The following is a 23,130-nucleotide window of genomic DNA, read 5'->3' on the forward strand; positions in this document are numbered from 1 at the left end:
AGTATTTGTCGTCTTTATTTCTAGTACAATGATAGATAATGTCATAGAAAATTATGATAAAGGTTTTTTATTGGGGTTTTGTAGGTAAGGAATTTATACAAATATTTTTGTGGATTTTTTGATAATGATGTGTGGTAAATAGGGAAAGGGGCACATGCTTAAATTGGGGTTACACAATGAGGCAGAAGGAAGAAAATATTGTTAATTTTAATAATGTTAACAAAACTTAGGCAACCTTTATAATTACTTCATCGTTTTAGTCATTCCGTCCCACTGTTAATGATGTGTTTTCTATACCATAACTGTAAGGACATCATTAATATTTGATACAAATAATACCTTCTATTCTAATTACAATTCCATGACGTTAATGACTTCGATTATGTTAAAGTTTCGGTATTCAAATCATATACCAAACAACAATCCTTTAGATTTCCCATTTAATTAATTATACATTAATAATTTACATGAACAAATGTCGTGTTTAAATGGAAAAATAAATAGGCTTCCGATGACGGCTGATGTTGTTGTTAGAAGATGTTGCGTGCTAAAGGAAAAGGAAATGATAACAAAAACACGAGTGTTGTATAAAAGTGTTTAAAAGTCAAAGTTCATTATTGCTGTGGACATAATTTGTTGAAAAGTTCAATGTCCTGTTTGTGATAGAGGACAATATACCACGATAAGACAAGTAAATAAATAAAACTTAAATGCATACATATAAAGAAAACAAATCGATATTTGAGCACGTGACCAAAAACGTTAACACTCAGTTTATGTTAGTGTTAATAGTTTACTATTTAAGGCTTTAAACATTTTTAAATAAAATTTCATTCTCTGTAATTTCAAGGGTTCTTAAGCATTTAAAACCTAAAAAAAAAATCTTGTTTCAAAAAAGGTAATTCCATGAAAATTCTCTCAGTCTACATAATATCCTTAAACACTTAAATGTTTTTGCTATCAACCCACAATTTCCGTTTTTGTGTAAAAAGAAAAGTTATATTGGAATATGCCAATTTAGTTTCACTACAGTCAAGACTATAGACTAAACTATAGACTAGTCTATAGACTAGACTATAGACTAGACTATAGACCAGACTATAGACTAGACTATAGACTAGACTAGACTATAGACTAGACTATAGACTAGACTATAGACTAGACTATAGACTAGACTATAGACTAGACTATAGACTAGACTATAGACTAGACTATAGACTAGACTATAGACTAGACTATAGACTAGACTATAGACTAGACTATAGACTAGACTATAGACTAGACTATAGACTAGACTATAGACTAGACTATAGACTAGACTATAGACTAGACTATAGACTAGACTATAGACTAGACTATAGACTAGACTATAGACTAGACTATAGACTAGACTATAGACTAGACTATAGACTAGACTATAGACTAGACTATAGACTAGACTATAGACTAGACTATAGACTAGACTATAGACTAGACTATAGACTAACTATAGACTAGACTATAGACTAGACTATAGACTAGACTATAGACTAGACTATAGACTAGAACTATAGACTAGACTAATAGACTAGACTATAGACTAGACTATAGACTAGACTATAGACTAGACTATAGACTAGACTATAGACTAGACTATAGACTAGACTATAGACTAGACTATAGACTAGACTATAGACTAGACTATAGACTAGACTATAGACTAGACTATAGACTAGACTATAGACTAGACTATAGACTAGACTATAGACTAGACTATAGACTAGACTATAGACTAGACTATAGACTAGACTATAGACTAGACTATAGACTAGACTATAATAGACTAGACTAGAATAGACTAGACTAACTAGACTAGACTATAGACTAGACTATAGACTAGACTATAGACTAGACTATAGACTAGACTATAGACTAGACTATAGACTAGACTATAGACTAGACTATAGACTAGACTATAGACTAGACTATAGACTAGACTATAGACTAGACTATAGACTAGACTATAGACTAGACTATAGACTAGACTATAGACTAGACTATAGACTAGACTATAGACTAGACTATAGACTAGACTATAGACTAGACTAAGACTAGACTAGACTATAGACTAGACTATAGACTAACTATAGACTAGACTATAGACTAGACTATAGACTAGACTATAGACTAGACTATAGACTAGACTATAGACTAGACTAATAGACTAGACTATAGACTAGACTATAGACTAGACTATAGACTAGACTATAGACTAGACTAGACTAGACTATAGACTAGACTATAGACTAGACTATAGACTAGACTATAGACTAGACTATAGACTAGACTATAGACTAGACTATAGACTAGACTATAGACTAGACTATAGACTAGACTATAGACTAGACTATAGACTAGACTATAGACTAGACTATAGACTAGACTATAGACTAGACTATAGACTAGACTATAGACTAACTATAGACTAGACTATAGACTAGACTATAGACTAGACTATAGACTAGACTATAGACTAGACTATAAGACTAGACTATAGACTAGACTATAGACTAGACTACTAGACTAGACTTATAGACTAGACTATAGACTAGACTATAGACTAGACTATAGACTAGACTATAGACTAGACTATAGACTAGACTATAGACTAGACTATAGACTAGACTATAGACTAGACTATAGACTAGACTATAGACTAGACTATAGACTAGACTATAGACTAGACTATAGACTAGACTATAGACTAGACTATAGACTAGACTATAGACTAGACTATAGACTAGACTATAGACTAGACTATAGACTAGACTATAGGACTAGATATAGACTAGACTATTAGACTAGACTATAGACTAGACTATAGACTAGACTATAGACTAGACTATAGACTAGACTATAGACTAGACTATAGACTAGACTATAGACTAGACTATAGACTACAGACTAAGAATAGACTAGACTAGACTATAGACTAGACTATAGACTAGACTATGGACTAGTCTATCGACTAGTTTAACAGATATTTTAAATTTTAACTAAACTATGTATTTGCACGAAATAGTCAATATTTAGTTGAATGTAAAATTAATTAAATCTTTAATTAGAAACAATATTAAAGATTTAAAATTTTAATTACATTGTTTTTCTTTAACTCAACATTCAAAACACATTTTACAAAACAATTTTGTGGATGTATTAAGCATTTATTTAATTAAATAATCAGTTTGTTTTTGTATTAAATATGTAAAAATTTAATTTATACATATTAATACATATTTTAATGATATTTATTTTTAATATATTATTTTCAAAACATCCTAAGCCTTCCAAGGGTTAATTTTTTATCAGCTGCTTAGATAACGGTTCTATGGTGTAATGGTTAGCACTCTGGACTTTGAATCCAGCGATCCGAGTTCAAATCTCGGTAGAACCTGTTGAAATATAAATTTTTGTCGCAAACTAATTTAAAAGAAATGCATATTTATTAAAAAATTTATGAAAAAGAGTTATTATCAAATTTACAGATTTCAAATCTAGTAAACTGGTGGAGATTATTATGTTTTTACACTTTTTATCTTAATATATTTGATAGAATTTTTAATGAGTTATATCAAAATTCGAAAATATATTTTATTTTGAAATCTGCTTAAGTCTTCCAAGGGTTAACTTTAGGTCTATTGCATAGATAACGGTTCTATGGTGTAATGGTTAGCACTCTGGACTTTGAATCCAGCGATCCGAGTTCAAATCTCGGTAGAACCTGTAAAATTAAAGTTTTTTGTTTAAAAGGAAAACTAGAGTTGAAAAAAAGATTTAAAATTATTATTCAGAAATATTAAATCATTAGATTGAATAATTAAATTAGTAGGGAAGGGGACGTTTAATGAAATTTTAAGATGTTTATATGTATGGCAAAAAAAGTTTTCCAGAAAAAGTTAATACATTTGTATATAGAAATTATTTGAAATATTTTCGGAAAATATTAAAAAATTTCCAAAAGTGTTTTCTTAATTTTACAATTAAACTCATATTGAACTAAGCTTCTTAATCAGCGAAAAAGTAACCGGTTCTATGGTGTAATGGTTAGCACTCTGGACTTTGAATCCAGCGATCCGAGTTCAAATCTCGGTAGAACCTGCTAAAAGCAATTTTTTATCAAATATATTGAATACATTTTGATTTTATATTATTTTAAATTAGAAATCTCTTAAAATAAAACTATAATATAATATGTAGAATAGAGTTCTTAATCAAATTTAAACCAAACCAAATTTTGAATTGAATTACCAAACCTATTTATAATCCCAAAAGTAACCGATTTATGTTTAGCAGCTTTTTTATTTCATAATTGAAATCACAAAATTTTGTTACTATAAGTAACCGGTTCTATGGTGTAATGGTTATATGGTTATAGACTATAGACTAGACTATAGACTAGACTATAGACTAGACTATAGACTAGACTATAGACTAGACTATAGACTAGACTATAGACTAGACTATAGACTAGACTATAGACTAGACTATAGACTAGACTATAGACTAGACTATAGACTAGACTATAGACTAGACTATAGACTAGACTATAGACTAGACTATAGACTAGACTATAGACTAGACTATAGACTAGACTATAGACTAGACTATAGACTAGACTATAGACTAGACTATAGACTAGACTATAGACTAGACTATAGACTAGACTATAGACTAGACTATAGACTAGACTATAGACTAGACTATAGACTAGACTATAGACTAGACTATAGACTAGACTATAGACTAGACTATAGACTAGACTATAGACTAGACTATAGACTAGACTATAGACTAGACTATAGACTAGACTATAGACTAGACTATAGACTAGACTATAGACTAGACTATAGACTAGACTATAGACTAGACTATAGACTAGACTTTAGACTAGACTATAGACTAGACTATCTAGACTATAGACTAGACTATAGACTAGACTATAGACTAGACTATAGACTAGACTATAGACTAGACTATAGACTAGACTATAGACTAGACTATAGACTAGACTATAGACTAGACTATAGACTAGACTATAGACTAGACTATAGACTAGACTATAGACTAGACTATAGACTAGACTATAGACTAGACTATAGACTAGACTATGGACTAGTCTATCGACTAGTTTAACAGATATTTTTTTAAATCTAAACTATGTATTTGCACGAAATAGTCAATATTTAGTTGAATGTAAAATTAATTAAATCTTTAATTAGAAACAATATTAAAGATTTAAAATTTTAATTACATTGTTTTTCTTTAACTCAACATTCAAAACACATTTTACAAAACAATTTTGTGGATGTATTAAGCATTTATTTAATTAAATAATCAGTTTGTTTTTGTATTAAATATGTAAAAATTTAATTTATACATATTAATACATATTTTAATGATATTTATTTTTAATATATTATTTTCAAAACATCCTAAGCCTTCCAAGGGTTAATTTTTTATCAGCTGCTTAGATAACGGTTCTATGGTGTAATGGTTAGCACTCTGGACTTTGAATCCAGCGATCCGAGTTCAAATCTCGGTAGAACCTGTTGAAATATAAATTTTTGTCGCAAACTAATTTAAAAGAAATGCATATTTATTAAAAAATTTATGAAAAAGAGTTATTATCAAATTTACAGATTTCAAATCTTGTAAACTGGTGGAGATTATTATGTTTTTACACTTTTTACTTAATATATTTGATAGAATTTTTAATGAGTTATATCAAAATTCGAAAATATATTTTATTTTGAAATCTGCTTAAGTCTTTCAAGGGTTAACTTTAGGTCTATTGCATAGATAACGGTTCTATGGTGTAATGGTTAGCACTCTGGACTTTGAATCCAGCGATCCGAGTTCAAATCTCGGTAGAACCTGCTAAAAGAAAGTTTTTTGTTTAAAAGGAAAACTGGAGTTGAAATAAGATTTAAAATTATTATTCAGAAATATTAAATCATCAGATTGAATAATTAGTAGGGAAGGGAAGGGGATAATTGAACGTTTAATGCAATTTTAAGATGTTTATATGTATGGCAAAAAAAGAAAGTAATTAATCTTGTCTTGACGGGTTTAATTTAACCAGTTTTCCAGAAAAAGTTAATACATATGTATATAGACATACCTCATGTAATTAAAGAATTTTTACAAATTATTTGAAATATTTTCAAAAATTTCCAAAAGTGTTTTCTTAATTTTACAATTAAACTCATATTGAACTAAGCTTCTTAATCATCGAAAAAGTAACCGGTTCTATGGTGTAATGGTTAGCACTCTGGACTTTGAATCCAGCGATCCGAGTTCAAATCTCGGTAGAACCTACTAAAAGCAATTTTTTATCAAATATATTGAATACATTTTGATTTTATATTATTTTAAATTAGAAATCTCTTAAAATAAAACTATAATCTAATGTAGAATAGAGTTCTTAATCAAATTTAAACCAAACCAAATTTTGAATTGAATTACCAAACCTATTTATAATCCCAAAAGTAACCGATTTATTTTTAGCAGCTTTTTTATTTCATAATTGAAATCACAAAATTTTGTTACTATAAGTAACCGGTTCTATGGTGTAATGGTTAGCACTCTGGACTTTGAATCCAGCGATCCGAGTTCAAATCTCGGTAGAACCTGTAATACAAGATTTTTGGCAATTTCTCTTTAAAGATATCACTTTGTTAACACCTTTATATAACTTTAAGAAGAACTAATATGATGAAAGCTTAAGAGATTTCTAATGATATATCTTAAAAGAGATATAAACCTTTAAGATATATCATTTAGTATATCATTAGCATTTTGTAGATGAAGAATAATTGCAGCCTATCATTTTGTATATGATTCGAAGATGTTTCTCTATTGCTTAAATTTTCATATATTTAGTCATTGTTTATGAAAAAGATAATTATCAATAAAAAGTAACCGGTTCTATGGTGTAATGGTTAGCACTCTGGACTTTGAATCCAGCGATCTGAGTTCAAATCTCGGTAGAACCTGTGCAGATTTTTTTGGTATTGCTTTCATAATTATATATCATTATATTCTCGGAATTTTGAAGAGATATGGCAAATGTTCAAAGATTCTATGATTTAGTAATTAAAACACTATTTATATAACATCTACAAGTACATACAAGTAGCTTTCCTACGATATAAGTATAAATTATTTACCTTCAGATCTCAAAATTTAAACTCCTTCATCTCTATTCTAAAGTAAACAAAAAAGGGATACCGGCATCAAGTAACCGGTTCTATGGTGTAATGGTTAGCACTCTGGACTTTGAATCCAGCGATCTGAGTTCAAATCTCGGTAGAACCTGTGCAGATTTTTTGGCATACGTTTCAATATACATACATGTCTATTATCTACCATATTCGACGCTTAAGTCAAATTTTCTCTTCAAATTTATTTTCTCACTCTTTTGCTAACATTTAATAACTATTTTTAGTTGCAAAAGAGCTCAATTAAGTAATTAACGTTCAGGCGAATAACCGGTTCTATGGTGTAATGGTTAGCACTTTGGACTCTGAATCCAGCGATCCGAGTTCAAATCTCGGTAGAACCTAAGTTAGAAAGAAACTTTTTTTATAACTTATTATTTTTCATATTTTTTAAAAAACTAATGTTTGAGAACATAGATTACCTAACTGATGACAGGTTCTGCTTTCGTAATGAGTTATTTTTATATAACCGGTTTGTTAAGATAACGCTTGGGATTTTGAATTAACGGTTCTATGGTGTAATGGTTAGCACTCTGGACTTTGAATCCAGCGATCTGAGTTCAAATCTCGGTAGAACCTGTGCAGATTTTTTGCTATTCAGTTGAATATTGGTTTCAGTCTTATGTTCACATTAGAACATACAATATGACATTTTGAATGCCACTTTTTGGTTAAATATTATATAAAATTTTTGATCAAATGAGAATTGTACATCATTCGGATTTTTAGAGAGCTGACACCGCTTTTAAACGGTTCTATGGTGTAATGGTTAGCACTCTGGACTTTGAATCCAGCGATCTGAGTTCAAATCTCGGTAGAACCTGTATGGATTTTTTGTTATGTATTCGTTTTAAAGTTCTTAATGCGTTCACACTAACAAAATTTTACACATTTTGGATAAAACTTTACTTAGATATATATTAATACTTATCGGTTTTCTGATTATAGACTTTAATTAGAAAAGAACATTCTTGCTTGAACATCCGGTTCTATGGTGTAATGGTTAGCACTCTGGACTTTGAATCCAGCGATCCGAGTTCAAATCTCGGTAGAACCTGTATGGATATTTTTATACCTAAGAATTATTAGTAAAGAGTTCTAAATATTTATGCAAAGTAACTGTACTTTCTACCCTTAAAGATATAGAAAGTGCAAATTTGTAAATTGGGTAGATGACCTCTTATTTACCACTTGCCAATTTCATTTTACATATTTTTCTTTTAATCTAGTATGTATAATGGCTATCTAATTGAAATATGCAAATTTTATGTTCTTAAAATAACCGGTTCTATGGTGTAATGGTTAGCACTTTGGACTCTGAATCCAGCGATCCGAGTTCAAATCTCGGTAGAACCTAAGTGAGATGAAATTTTTTTCAAATTCTTAATTTGAATACAATAGGTTTTAAACTACTTCAAATGAATTAAAGTCAATGTTGATACCGGTTAATATGTTAGTTCACAAACAGTCAAGTAGAGTCACAAATGGACTCTATTTCGACAAGACAATATCACTCGTCAGATGTACATACATATATTTATTTAAATCATCATTAGATATAAGCTGTAGCATTTAGATATCTCAGTAGGTCATTAAGTTTAGTCCCAGACAAGCTTGGATATAGTATAGCTGCTAATCAATCTATTTCTCTTCAGACTAAGGACAAGACATTCATCAAGAAAGTAGGAAAATATTTATTACAGGGGAGCCAAAATAAACTGCATGTCTAACTTGCACCCAAATATATAGACTCTACTACTATCAACTTCGAAAAGTTCGATCTACTTTCATTTGTTATTGCATATATTTTAGCCTATAAAACGCTATAGCCATTCAGAAGACTTATGTTAACCCTTCATCATTGGCTCTTAAAATGTATTCTGACTCTGATCATTTGTTCAAAGTCCATATGTTAAGTAATATGGTCAGATTGTTAGTTCAAGAACGGACTCTGTAAGCAATCATTCCTGGAACGCTGTGGAGTATAGTTCTACATTTATTTTATGTAAGGTTATGTTTACCTCAAATTTATAACGGTTCTATGGTGTAATGGTTAGCACTCTGGACTTTGAATCCAGCGATCCGAGTTCAAATCTCGGTAGAACCTGGTAAATCTCTTTTTATGACCACCCATCATAACTACAGAGAATTTCATCACAAATCACAGATTATCATACTTGTGGCCCTAGCTCCTCTAGTTTCACCAGAAAATGGACTTTTATGTTTTCACTCCAAAATCGAGTTTTTGGTGGAAAATAAAGTGATCAGAGATGTTTATCGTTTGGGCCCTAGCTCCTCTAGTTTGGCCAAAAAATGGACTTTTATGTTTTCACTCAAAAATCAAAGTTTTTGGTAGAAAATAAAATTGATCACAGATTTTCAACGTTGTGGTCCTAGCTCCTCTGGTTTAGCCAGAAAATTGACTTTTATGTTTTCACTCAACAAATCGAGTTTGTGTAAGAACTGTAAGTGATCACAGATTATCATTGATTTGGCCCTAGCACTTCTAGTTTAGCCAGAAATTGGACTTTTATGTTTTCACTCAAAAAATGGGATTTTGGTAGGAAATATAAGTGATCACAGATTTTCATTATTCTGGCCCTACCTCTTCCAGTTTAGCCAGAAAATGCACTTTTACGTTTTCACACAAAAAATGAAATTTTGATACAAAATATAAGTGATCACAGATTTTCATTATTTTGGCCCTAGCTCTTCTAGTTTAGCCAGAAAATGGACTTTTATATTTTCACTGAAAAAAATTCAATTTTGGTATGAAATATAACTCATCACAGATTTTCATCGTTTTGTCCATAGCTCTTCTAGTTTAGCCAGAAAATGGACTTTTATGTTTTCACTCAAAAAATCGAGTTTTGGTAGGAAATCTAAGTGATCACAGATTTTCATTGCTTTGGCCCTAGCTCTTCTAGTTTAGCCCGAAAATGGACTTTAATGTTTTCACCCAAAAAATGGAAATTTGGTAGGAAATATAAGTGATCACAGATTTTCATTGCTTTGGCCCTAGCCCGAAAATGAACTTTGATGTTTTCACTGAATAAATGGAATTTTGGTAGGAAATATAAACGATCACAGATTTTCATTATTTTGGCCCTAGCTCTTCTGGTTTAGCCAGAAATTGGACTTTTATGAATTCACTCAAAAAATGAAATTTTGGTAGGAAATATAAGTGATCACAGATTTTCATTATTTTGGCCCTAGCACTTCTAGTTTAGCCAGAAAATGGATTTTTATGTTTTCACTCAAAAAATAGAGTTTTGGTAAGAACTATAGTTTAGCCAGAAAATGGACCTTTATGTTTTCACTCAAAAAATGAAATTTTGGCAGGAAATATAAGTGATCACAGATTTTCATTATTTTAGCCCTAGCTCTTCTAGTTTAGCCAGAAAACAGACTTTTATGTTTTCACTCAAAAAATGTGAATTTGGTAGGAAATAATAGTGATCACAAATTAAATTTTGATAGGAAATATAAGTGATCACAGATTTTCATTATTTTGGCCCTAGCTCTTCTAGTTTAGCCAGAAAATGGACTTTTATGTTTTCACTGAGAAAAATAGAATTTTGGTAGGAAATATAAGTGATCACAGATTTTCATTATTTTGGCCCTAGCTCTTCTAGTTTAGCCAGAAAATGCACTTTTATGTTTTCACTCAAAAAATTGAATTTTGGTAGGATATATAAGTGATCACAGATTTTCTTTGTTTTGGCCCTAGCTCTTCTAGTTTAGCCAGAAAATGGACTTTTATGTTTTCACTCAAAAAATCGAGTTTTGGTAGGAAATATAAATGATCACAGATTTTCATTGCTTTGGCCCTAGCTCTTCTAGTTTAGCCTGAAAATGGACTTTTATGTTTTCACTTAGAAAAATAGAATTTTGGTAGGAAATATAAGTGATCACAGATTTTCATTATTTTGGCCCTAGCTCTTCTAGTTTAGCCAGAAAAGTCCATTTTCTGGCTAAACTAGAAGAGCTATGGCTAGAAGAGCTATGGCCCTAGCTTTTCTGGTTTTGCCAGAAATTGGACTTTTATGTTTTCACTCAAAAAATGGAAATTTGGTAGGAAATATAAGTGATCACAGATTTTCATTATTTTAGCCCTAGCTCTTCTAGTTTAGCCAGAAAATGGACTTTTATGTTTTCACTCAAAAAATGGGATTTTGGTAGGAAATAATAGTGATCACAGATTATCATTCCTTTGGCCCTAGCTCTTCTAGTTTAGCCAGAAAATGGACTTTTATGTTTTCACTCAAAAAATCGAGTTTTGGTACAAAATATAAGTGATCACAGATATTCATTATTTTGGCCCTACCTCTTCTAGTTTAGCCAGAAAATGGACTTTTATGTTTTCACTCAAAAAAATGAAATTTTGGCAGGAAATATAAGTGATCACAGATTTTCATTATCTCTTCTAGCCAGAAAATGGACTTTTATGTTTTCACTCAAAAAATGAAATTTTGGTAGGAAATATAAGTGATCACAGATTTTCATTATTTTGGCCCTAGCTCTTCTAGTTTAGCCAGAAAATGGACTTTTATGTTTTCACTCAAAAAAATTGAATTTTGGTAGGATATATAAGTGATCACAGATTTTCATTATTTTGGCCCTAGCTCTTCTAGTTTAGACAGAAAATGGACTTTTATGTTTTCACTCAAAAAATGGGATTTTGGTAGGAAATAATAGTGATCACAGATTATCATTCCTTTGGCCCTAGCTCTTCTAGTTTAGCCAGAAAATGGACTTTTATGTTTTCACTCAAAAATCGAGTTTTGGTACAAAATATAAGTGATCACAGATTTTCATTATTTTGGCCCTAGCTTTTCTAGTTTTGCCAGAAAATGGACTTTTATGTTTTCTCTCAAAAAATGGGATTTTGGTAGGAAATAATAGTGATCACAGATTATCATTCCTTTGGCCCTAGCTCTTCTAGTTTAGCCAGAAAATGGACTTTTATGTTTTCACTCAAAAAATCGAGTTTTGGTACAAAATATAAGTGATCACAGATTTTCATTATTTTGGCCCTAGCTTTTCTAGTTTTGCCAGAAAATGGACTTTTATGTTTTCTCTCAAAAAATGGAATTTTGGTACAAAATATAAGTGATCACAGATTTTCATTATTTTGGCCCTACCTCTTCTAGTTTAGCCAGAAAATGGACTTTTATGTTTTTACTCAAAAAATGAAATTTTGGCAGGAAATATAAGTGATCACAGATTTTCATTATTTTGGCCCTAGCTCTTCTAGCCAGAAAATGGACTTTTATGTTTTCACTCAAAAAAATGGAATTTTGGTAGGATATATAAGTGATCACAGATTTTCATTATTTTGGCCCTAGTTCTTCTAGTTTAGCTAGAAAATGGAATTTTATGTTTTCACTCAAAAAATGGAATTTTGGTAGGAAATATAAGTGATCACAGATTTTCATTATTTTAGCCCTACCTCTTCTAGTTTAGCCAGAAAATGGACTTTTATGTTTTCACTCAAAAAATTGAATTTTGGCAGGAAATGTATGTGATCACAGATTTTCATTATTTTGGCCCTAGCTCTTCTAGTTTAGCCAGAAAATGGACTTTTATGTTTTCACTCAAAAAATGGAATTTTGGTAGGAAATATAAGTGATCACAGATTTTCATTATTCTGGCCCTAGCTCTTCCAGTTTAGCCAGAAAATGCACTTTTACGTTTTCACACAAAAAATGAAATTTTGGTACAAAATATAAGTGATCACAGATTTTCATTATTTTGGCCCTAGCTCTTCTAGTTTAGCCAGAAAATGGACTTTTATATTTTCACTGAAAAAAATTCAATTTTGGTATGAAATATAACTCATCACAGATTTTCATCGTTTTGGCCATAGCTCTTCTTGTTTAGCCAGAAAATGGACTTTTATGTTTTCACTCAAAAAATCGAGTTTTGGTAGGAAATCTAAGTGATCACAGATTTTCATTGCTTTGGCCCTAGCTCTTCTAGTTTAGCCCGAAAATGGACTTTAATGTTTTCACCCAAAAAATGGAAATTTGGTAGGAAATATAAGTGATCACAGATTTTCATTATTTTAGCCCTAGCACTTCTAGTTTAGCCAGAAAATGGACTTTTATGTTTTCACTCAAAAATGGGATTCCTTTGGCCCTAGCTCTTCTAGTTTAGCCAGAAAATGGACTTTTATGTTTTCACTCAAAAAATCGAGTTTTGGTACAAAATATAAGTGATCACAGATTTTCATTATTTTGGCCCTAGCTCTTCTGGTTTAGCCAGAAAATGGACTTTTATGTTTTCACTCAAAAAATAGAATTTTGGTAGGATATATAAGTGATCACAGATTTTCATTATTTTAGCCCTACCTCTTCTAGTTTAGCCAGAAAATGGACCTTTATGTTTTCACTAAAAAAATGGAATTTTGGTAGGATATATAAGTGATCACAGATTTTCTTTGTTTTGGCCCTAGCTCTTCTAGTTTAGCCAGAAAATGGACTTTTATGTTTTCACTCAAAAAATCGAGTTTTGGTAGGAAATATAAATGATCACAGATTTTCACTGCTTTGGCCCTAGCCCGAAAATGAACTTTGATGTTTTCACTGAATAAATGAAATTTTGGTAGGAAATATAAGTGATCACAGATTTTCATTATTTTGGCCCTAGCTCTTCTGGTTTAGCCAGAAATTGGACTTTTATGTTTTCACTCAAAAAATGAAATTTTGGTAGGAAATATAAGTGATCACAGATTTTCATTATTTTGGCCCTAGCACTTCTAGTTTAGCCAGAAAATGGATTTTTATGTTTTCACTCAAAAAATAGAGTTTTGGTAAGAACTATAAGTGATCACAGATTATCATTGCTTTGGCCCTAGCTCTTCTAGTTTAGCCAGAAAATGGACCTTTATGTTTTCACTCAAAAAATGAAATTTTGGCAGGAAATATAAGTGATCACAGATTTTCATTATTTTAGCCCTAGCTCTTCTAGTTTAGCCAGAAAACAGACTTTTATGTTTTCACTCAAAAAATGTGAATTTGGTAGGAAATAATAGTGATCACAAATTAAATTTCGATAGGAAATATAAGTGATCACAGATTTTCATTATTTTGGCCCTAGCTCTTCTAGTTTAGCCAGAAAATGGACTTTTATGTTTTCACTGAGAAAAATAGAATTTTGGTAGGAAATATAAGTGATCACAGATTTTCATTATTTTGGCCCTAGCTCTTCTAGTTTAGCCAGAAAATGGACTTTTATGTTTTCACTCAAAAAATTGAATTTTGGTAGGATATATAAGTGATCACAGATTTTCTTTGTTTTGGCCCTAGCTCTTCTAGTTTAGCCAGAAAATGGACTTTTATGTTTTCACTCAAAAAATCGAGTTTTGGTAGGAAATATAAATGATCACAGATTTTCATTGCTTTGGCCCTAGCTCTTCTAGTTTAGCCCGAAAATGGACTTTTATGTTTTCACTTAGAAAAATAGAATTTTGGTAGGAAATATAAGTGATCACAGGCCCTAGCTCTTCTAGTTTAGCCAGAAAAGTCCATTTTCTGGCTAAACTAGAAGAGCTATGGCTAGAAGAGCTATGGCCCTAGCTTTTCTGGTTTTGCCAGAAATTGGACTTTTATGTTTTCACGCAAAAAATGGAAATTTGGTAGGAAATATAAGTGATCACAGATTTTCATTATTTTAGCCCTAGCTCTTCTAGTTTAGCCAGAAAATGGACTTTTATGTTTTCACTCAAAAAATGGGATTTTGGTAGGAAATAATAGTGATCACAGATTATCATTCCTTTGGCCCTAGCTCTTCTAGTTTAGCCAGAAAATGGACTTTTATGTTTTCACTCAAAAAATCGAGTTTTGGTACAAAATATAAGTGATCACAGATTTTCATTATTTTGGCCCTACCTCTTCTAGTTTAGCCAGAAAATGGACTTTTATGTTTTCACTCAAAAAAATGAAATTTTGGCAGGAAATATAAGTGATCACAGATTTTCATTATTTTGGCCCTATCTCTTCTAGTTTAGCCAGAAAATGGACTTTTATGTTTTCACTCAAAAAATTGAATTTTGGTAGGATATATAAGTGATCACAGATTTTCTTTGTTTTGGCCCTAGCTCTTCTAGTTTAGCCAGAAAATGGACTTTTATGTTTTCACTCAAAAAATCGAGTTTTGGTAGGAAATATAAATGATCACAGATTTTCATTGCTTTGGCCCTAGCTCTTCTAGTTTAGCCCGAAAATGGACTTTTATGTTTTCACTGAGAAAAATAGAATTTTGGTAGGAAATATAAGTGATCACAGATTTTCATTATTTTGGCCCTAGCTCTTCTAGTTTAGCCAGAAAATGGACTTTTATGTTTTCACTCAAAAAAATGGAATTTTGGTAGGATATATAAGTGATCACAGATTTTCATTATTTTGGCCCTAGCTCTTCTAGTTTAGACAGAAAATGGACTTTTATGTTTTCACTCAAAAAATGGGATTTTGGTAGGAAATAATAGTGATCACAGATTATCATTCCTTTGGCCCTAGCTCTTCTAGTTTATCCAGAAAATGGACTTTTATGTTTTCACTCAAAAAATCGAGTTTTGGTACAAAATATAAGTGATCACAGATTTTCATTATTTTGGCCCTAGCTTTTCTAGTTTTGCCAGAAAATGGACTTTTATGTTTTCTCTCAAAAAATGGGATTTTGGTAGGAAATAATAGTGATCACAGATTATCATTCCTTTGGCCCTAGCTCTTCTAGTTTAGCCAGAAAATGGACTTTTATGTTTTCACTCAAAAAATCGAGTTTTGGTACAAAATATAAGTGATCACAGATTTTCATTATTTTGGCCCTAGCTTTTCTAGTTTTGCCAGAAAATGGACTTTTATGTTTTCTCTCAAAAAATGGAATTTTGGTACAAAATATAAGTGATCACAGATTTTCATTATTTTGGCCCTACCTCTTCTAGTTTAGCCAGAAAATGGACTTTTATGTTTTTACTCAAAAAATGAAATTTTGGCAGGAAATATAAGTGATCACAGATTTTCATTATTTTGGCCCTAGCTCTTCTAGCCAGAAAATGGACTTTTATGTTTTCACTCAAAAAAATGGAAATTTGGTAGGAAATATAAGTGATCACAGATTATCATTATTTTAGCACTATCTCTTCTAGTTTAGCCAGAAAATGGACTTTTATGTTTTCACTCAAAAAAATGGAATTTTGGTAGGATATATAAGTGATCACAGATTTTCATTATTTTGGCCCTACCTCTTCTAGTTTAGCCAGAAAATGGACTTTTATGTTTTCACTCAAAAAAATGGAATTTTGGTAGGATATATAAGTGATCACAGATTTTCATTATTTTGGCCCTAGTTCTTCTAGTTTAGCTAGAAAATGGAATTTTATGTTTTCACTCAAAAAATGGAATTTTGGTAGGAAATATAAGTGATCACAGATTTTCATTATTTTAGCCCTACCTCTTCTAGTTTAGCCAGAAAATGGACTTTTATGTTTTCACTCAAAAAATTGAATTTTGGCAGGAAATGTATGTGATCACAGATTTTCATTATTTTGGCCCTAGCTCTTCTAGTTTAGCCAGAAAATGGACTTTTATGTTTTCACTCAAAAAATGGAATTTTGGTAGGAAATATAAGTGATCACAGATTTTCATTATTTTGGCCCTACCTCTTCTAGTTTAGCCAGAAAATGGACTTTTATGTTTTTACTCAAAAAATGAAATTTTGGCAGGAAATATAAGTGATCACAGATTTTCATTATTTTGGCCCTAGCTCTTCTAGCCAGAAAATGGACTTTTATGTTTTCACTCAAAAAAATGGAAATTTGGTAGGAAATATAAGTGATCACAGATTATCATTATTTTAGCACTATCTCTTCTAGTTTAGCCAGAAAATGGACTTTTATGTTTTCACTCAAAAAAATGGAATTTTGGTAGGATATATAAGTGATCACAGATTTTCATTATTTTGGCCCTACCTCTTCTAGTTTAGCCAGAAAATGGACTTTTATGTTTTCACTCAAAAAAATGGAATTTTGGTAGGATATATAAGTGATCACAGATTTTCATTATTTTGGCCCTAGTTCTTCTAGTTTAGCTAGAAAATGGAATTTTATGTTTTCACTCAAAAAATGGAATTTTGGTAGGAAATATAAGTGATCACAGATTTTCATTATTTTAGCCCTACCTCTTCTAGTTTAGCCAGAAAATGGACTTTTATGTTTTCACTCAAAAAATTGAATTTTGGCAGGAAATGTATGTGATCACAGATTTTCATTATTTTGGCCCTAGCTCTTCTAGTTTAGCCAGAAAATGGACTTTTATGTTTTCACTCAAAAAATGGAATTTTGGTAGGAAATATAAGTGATCACAGATTTTCATTATTTTAGCCCTAGTTCTTCTAGTTTAGCTAGAAAATAAAATTTTATGTTTTCACTTAAAAAAAGAAATTTTGGTAGGAAATATAAGTGATCACAGATTTTCATTATTTTGGCCCTAGCTCTTCTAGTTTAGCCAGAAAATGGACTTTTATGTTTTCACTCAAAAAAATGGAATTTTGGTAGGATATATAAGTGATCACAGATTTTCATTATCTTGGCCCTAGTTCTTCTAGTTTAGCTAGAAAATGGAATTTTATGTTTTCACTCAAAAAATGGAATTTTGGTAGGAAATATAAGTGATCACAGATTTTCATTATTTTAGCCCTACCTCTTCTAGTTTAGCCAGAAAATGGACTCTTATGTTTTCACTCAAAAAATTGAATTTTGGCAGGAAATGTATGTGATCACAGATTTTCATTATTTTGGCCCTAGTTCTTCTAGTTTAGCTAGAAAATAAAATTTTATGTTTTCACTTAAAAAATGAAATTTTGGTAGGAAATATAAGTGATCACAGATTTTCATTATTTTGGCCCTAGTTCTCCTAGTTTAGCCAGAAAATGGACTTTTATGTTTTCACTCAAAAAAATGGAATTTTGGTAGGATATATAAGTGATCACAGATTTTCATTATTTTGGCCCTAGTTCTTCTAGTTTAGCTAGAAAATGGAATTTTATGTTTTCACTCAAAAAATGGAATTTTGGTAGGAAATATAAGTGATCACAGATTTTCATTATTTTAGCCCTACCTCTTCTAGTTTAGCCAGAAAATGGACTTTTATGTTTTCACTCAAAAAATTGAATTTTGGCAGGAAATGTATGTGATCACAGATTTTCATTATTTTGGCCCTAGCTCTTCTAGTTTAGCCAGAAATTTGACTTTTATGTTTTCACTCAAAAAATGGAATTTTGGTAGGAAATATAAGTGATCACAGATTTTCATTATTTTAGCCCTAGTTCTTCTAGTTTAGCTAGAAAATAAAATTTTATGTTTTCACTTAAAAAATGAAATTTTGGTAGGATATATAAGTGATCACAGATTTTCATTGCCCTAGCTCTTCTGGTTTAGCCAGAAAATGGACTTTTATGTTTTCACTGAGAAAAATAGAGTTTTGGTAGGAAATATAAGTGATCACAGATATTAATCATTTTGGCCCTAGCTCTTCTAGTTTAGCCAGAAAATGGACCTTTATGTTTTCACTCAAAAAATTAAATTTTTGTACAAAATATAAGTGATCACAGATTTTCATTATTTAGGCCCTAGCTCTTCTAGTTTAGCCAGAAAATGGACTTTTATGTTTTCACTCAAAAAATGCAAATTTGGTAGGAAATATAAGTGATCACATATTTTCATTATTTTGGCCCTACCTCTTCTAGTTTAGCCTGAAAATGGACTTTTATGTTTTCACTCAAAAAATTGAATTTTGGTACAAAATATAAGTGATTACAGATTTTCATTATTTTAGCCCTACCTCTTCTAGTTTAGCTAGAAAATGGACTTTTATTTTTTCACTGAAATTATGTTTTTACTTAAAAAATGAAATTTTGGCAGGAAATATAAGTGATCACTGATTTTCATTATTTTGTCCCTAGCTCTTCTAGTTTAGCCAGAAAATGGACCTTTATGTTTTCACTCAAAAAATGGAAATTCGGTACAAAATATAAGTGATCACAGATTTTCATTATTTTGGCCCTAGCTCTTCTAGTTTTGCCAGAAAATGGACTTTTATGTTTTCTCTCAAAAAATGGAATTTTGGTACAAAATATAAGTGATCACAGATTTTCATTATTTTAGCCCTACCTCTTCTAGTTTAGCCAGAAAATGGACTTTTATGTTTTCACTCAAAAAAATGGAATTTTGGTAGGATATATAAGTGATCACAGATTTTCATTATTTTGGCCCTAGTTCTTCTAGTTTAGCTAGAAAATGGAATTTTATGTTTTCACTCAAAAAATGGAATTTTGGTAGGAAATATAAGTGATCACAGATTTTCATTATTTTGGCCCTAGCTCTTCTGGTTTAGCCAGAAAATGGACTTTTGGTAGAAAAAATGGAGTTTTTGGTAGAAAAAAAGTGATCACAGATTTCCATCGTTTTAGCCCTAGCTCCTATAGTTTAGCCAGAAAATGTACTTTTATGTTTTCACTCAAGAATCGACATTTAGTAGAAAATAAAAGTGATCACAGATGTTCATCGTTTTGGCCCTAGCTCCTCTAGCTTAGCCAGAAAACGGACTTTTTTGTTTTCACTGCTAATAATTTTAAATCTTATTTGCATATTTATTTTAAATTTTTTATTATGTTTTAAAAATATTCAAAAATTATTTAAAAATACAGGGTGCGAACCCACATTACCGAAAACAACGAAAAACCGTTGTTTATTTATGTAGAATTATAACGGTTCTATGGTGTAATGGTTAGCACTCTGGACTTTGAATCCAGCGATCCGAGTTCAAATCTCGGTAGAACCTTCTAAAGTTCTTTTTTGTATATTTTTTACTTTACAAATGAATTTTAAACAAATTTTTATTTAAAAATGTTTGACTTAATCTGTTTAAATGTCATTTTATTGCTGCAACACCAGTATCAACTAGCTCTGTGTACAATATTATGAAATAAATTTATTTAAATAAATTTCTATATTATTTACATATTAAATATCTTACATTGTCATTAATTAGTAGATATTATTTTACAAAATATCTCATTAACTTTATACCAAAAGTAAAGTAAGTAGTAAGAGCAGCAAAATGATGCATGTTGCATGGTCACGTGGACATACAAGGCAGCATTAATAATGTATGACATATCGCTGCCTAAAGTGGAAAATACTAAAGTTATAATTGTTTTGAAATGAAAACTTTGTCAATATCATATTAATTTCATTAAACACCCCAAAAAAGTTGTAAACAATTTTCGAAAGTTTTCAACCCTAGAACATACGGTCTTTAGCATTTCCCATGACGTTATCATACATTAAATTTCATTCTGTAATAGAAGCATGATGCATGGCATTTTTAATTAATGCAAAATATTGAATTACTATTCATACTTGCAAACCAAAACCAGTAAACTCAACCAAACAAATAACCTCTTCCATTCAACCAACAAACAATTGGGTTTATTACACAGTAAAAGGAGGAAAAAAAACATGAAATCCATAGAATAAGAAGGAGTCATATTTTACAGCTAGAGGATGCAAATGACAAAAGCCTAAAATGTCAACTCAACATTACTTTAGTTAAAACAGTGAGCTAAATCTTCTTTTGTACTGAATTTTATAAAAATGTTTAAAATTTAAAAAAAGTTTAAACAAAAACTTCTTTTTCTTAAAATAATAAATTATAGATTTTTCAACAAGTATTTAAAGTGCCGTCTTGATTTCTTTCTTTTCGCAAATTCATTTATATTCTTAAAAAAAAAACAAAGAGAAAAGAAATATAAACATTTATTTCTTTAATAAAAGAACTACTTATAAGTCATTAATCACATTAATAATTTTAATTATTGACGCGTCTGTTTGATGCTTCACATTTTTATATATGAATGTGTTATAGATATGACATGAATTGCCTGGGGGTCAAAGAAACCACTTGAAGTAAATGGAAAATATTTAGAACAATTGAATGAATCAGATGGTTGTTGATTTAAGGTAAATATGAGAAGAAGGTACAGAAGAGATAAGCAATATAGATATATGAAGAGGAGTTTTGGGTTAATGAGTTATGAAACTGAAATTAAATTTGAAATAGCGATAAATATAAAAGGGTATTTCATGAGCGGTTTGACCAATATACTAAATAGAACAGAACTAGAACAGTACTAGAACAGTACTAGAACAGAACAGAACTAGAACAGAACTAGAACAGAACTAGAACAGAACTAGAACAGAACTAGAACAGAACTAGAACAGAACTAGAACAGAACTAGAACAGAACTAGAACAGAACTAGAACAGAACTAGAACAGAACTAGAACAGAACTAGAACAGAACTAGAACAGAACTAGAACAGAACTAGAACAGAACTAGAACAGAACTAGAAAGAACTAGAAAAACTAGAACAGAACTAGAACAGAACTTGAACAGAACTAGAACAGAACTAGAACAGAACTAGAACAGACCTGGAACAGAACTAGAACAGAACTAGAACAGAACTAGAACAGAACTAGAATAGAACTAGAACAGAACTAGAACAGAACTAGAACAGAACTAGAAAGAACTACTAAACAGAACTAGAACAGAACTAGAACAGAACTAGAACAGAACTAGAACAGAACTAGAACAGAACTAGAACAGAACTAGAACAGAAATAGAACAGAACTAGAACAGAACTAGAACAGAACTAGAACAGAACTAGAACAGAACTAGAACAGAACTAGAACAGAACTAGAACAGAACTAGAACAGACTAGAACAGAACTAGAACAGAACTAGAACAAACTAGAACAGAACTAGAACAGAACTAGAACAGAACTAGAACAGAACTAGAACAGAACTAGAACAGAACTAGAACAGAACTAGAACAGAACTAGAACAGAACTAGAACAGAACTAGAACAGAACTAGAACAGAACTAGAACAGAACTAGAACAGAACTAGAACAGAACTAGAACAGAACTAGAACAGAACTAGAACAGAACTAGAACAGAACTAGAACAGAACTAGAACAGAACTAGAACAGAACTAGAACAGAACTAGAACAACTAGAACAGAAACTAGAACAGAACTAGAACAGAACTAGAACAGAACTAGAACAGAACTAGAACAGAACTAGAACAGAACTAGAACAGAACTAGAACAGAACTAGAACAGAACTAGAACAGAACTAGAACAGAACTAGAACAGAACTAGAACAGAACTAGAACAGAACTAGAACAGAACTAGAACAGAACTAGAACAGAACTAGAACAGAACTAGAACAGAACTAGAACAGAACTAGAACAGAACTAGAACAGAACTAGAACAGAACTAGAACAGAACTAGAAGACAGAACTAGAACAGAACTAGAACAGAACTAGAACAGAACTAGAACAGAACTAGAACAGAACTAGAACAGAACTAGAACAGAACTAGAACAGAACTAGAACAGAAACTAGAACAGAACTAAACAGAACTAGAACAGAACTAGAACAGAACTAGAACAGAACTAGAAACCAAGAACTAGAACAGAACTAGAACAGAACTAGAACAGTAACTAGAACAGAACTAGAACAGAACTAGAACAGAACTAGAAACAGAACTAGAACAGAACTAGAAAGACTAGACAGAACTAGAACAGAACTAGAACAGAACTAGAACAGAACTAGAACAGAACTAGAACAGAACTAGAACAGAAAAACAATAGAACAAAAAACTAGAACAGAACTAGAACAGAACAGAACAGAACTAGAACAGAACTAGAACAGAACTAGAACAGAACTAGAACAGAACTAGAACAGAACTAGAACAGAACTAGAACAGAACTAGAACAGAACTAGAACAGAACTAGAACAGAACTAGAACAGA

General features: G+C 30.9%; 16 non-coding genes across 16 annotated transcripts; all 16 read left to right on the plus strand.

The window, feature by feature from the left end:
• The first annotated feature begins 3,361 nt into the window (after window positions 1-3,361).
• On the plus strand, window positions 3,362-3,433 carry Trnaq-uug. The gene has a single exon. It is a non-coding gene; the product is annotated as a tRNA-Gln (tRNA).
• A 257-nt stretch (window positions 3,434-3,690) lies between these two features.
• Window positions 3,691-3,762, plus strand: Trnaq-uug. The gene has a single exon. It is a non-coding gene; the product is annotated as a tRNA-Gln (tRNA).
• A 303-nt stretch (window positions 3,763-4,065) lies between these two features.
• Window positions 4,066-4,137, plus strand: Trnaq-uug. Its single transcript has one exon. It is a non-coding gene; the product is annotated as a tRNA-Gln (tRNA).
• A 1,378-nt stretch (window positions 4,138-5,515) lies between these two features.
• Trnaq-uug lies at window positions 5,516-5,587 on the plus strand. The gene has a single exon. It is a non-coding gene; the product is annotated as a tRNA-Gln (tRNA).
• A 256-nt stretch (window positions 5,588-5,843) lies between these two features.
• Trnaq-uug lies at window positions 5,844-5,915 on the plus strand. Its single transcript has one exon. It is a non-coding gene; the product is annotated as a tRNA-Gln (tRNA).
• Window positions 5,916-6,284: 369 nt separating this feature from the next.
• Window positions 6,285-6,356, plus strand: Trnaq-uug. Its single transcript has one exon. It is a non-coding gene; the product is annotated as a tRNA-Gln (tRNA).
• A 243-nt stretch (window positions 6,357-6,599) lies between these two features.
• Trnaq-uug lies at window positions 6,600-6,671 on the plus strand. Its single transcript has one exon. It is a non-coding gene; the product is annotated as a tRNA-Gln (tRNA).
• A 291-nt stretch (window positions 6,672-6,962) lies between these two features.
• Trnaq-uug lies at window positions 6,963-7,034 on the plus strand. Its single transcript has one exon. It is a non-coding gene; the product is annotated as a tRNA-Gln (tRNA).
• A 250-nt stretch (window positions 7,035-7,284) lies between these two features.
• Trnaq-uug lies at window positions 7,285-7,356 on the plus strand. The gene has a single exon. It is a non-coding gene; the product is annotated as a tRNA-Gln (tRNA).
• A 175-nt stretch (window positions 7,357-7,531) lies between these two features.
• Trnaq-cug lies at window positions 7,532-7,603 on the plus strand. The gene has a single exon. It is a non-coding gene; the product is annotated as a tRNA-Gln (tRNA).
• A 163-nt stretch (window positions 7,604-7,766) lies between these two features.
• Window positions 7,767-7,838, plus strand: Trnaq-uug. Its single transcript has one exon. It is a non-coding gene; the product is annotated as a tRNA-Gln (tRNA).
• A 172-nt stretch (window positions 7,839-8,010) lies between these two features.
• Window positions 8,011-8,082, plus strand: Trnaq-uug. Its single transcript has one exon. It is a non-coding gene; the product is annotated as a tRNA-Gln (tRNA).
• A 162-nt stretch (window positions 8,083-8,244) lies between these two features.
• Window positions 8,245-8,316, plus strand: Trnaq-uug. The gene has a single exon. It is a non-coding gene; the product is annotated as a tRNA-Gln (tRNA).
• Window positions 8,317-8,543: 227 nt separating this feature from the next.
• Trnaq-cug lies at window positions 8,544-8,615 on the plus strand. Its single transcript has one exon. It is a non-coding gene; the product is annotated as a tRNA-Gln (tRNA).
• A 679-nt stretch (window positions 8,616-9,294) lies between these two features.
• On the plus strand, window positions 9,295-9,366 carry Trnaq-uug. Its single transcript has one exon. It is a non-coding gene; the product is annotated as a tRNA-Gln (tRNA).
• A 10,660-nt stretch (window positions 9,367-20,026) lies between these two features.
• Trnaq-uug lies at window positions 20,027-20,098 on the plus strand. Its single transcript has one exon. It is a non-coding gene; the product is annotated as a tRNA-Gln (tRNA).
• Window positions 20,099-23,130: the final 3,032 nt, after the last annotated feature.

Source organism: Lucilia sericata, unplaced genomic scaffold, assembly GCF_015586225.1.
Source record: "Lucilia sericata isolate MDLA Ls3-8-SP2 unplaced genomic scaffold, ASM1558622v1 Contig000950F_arrow, whole genome shotgun sequence".
Lineage (NCBI taxonomy): Eukaryota > Metazoa > Arthropoda > Insecta > Diptera > Calliphoridae > Lucilia > Lucilia sericata.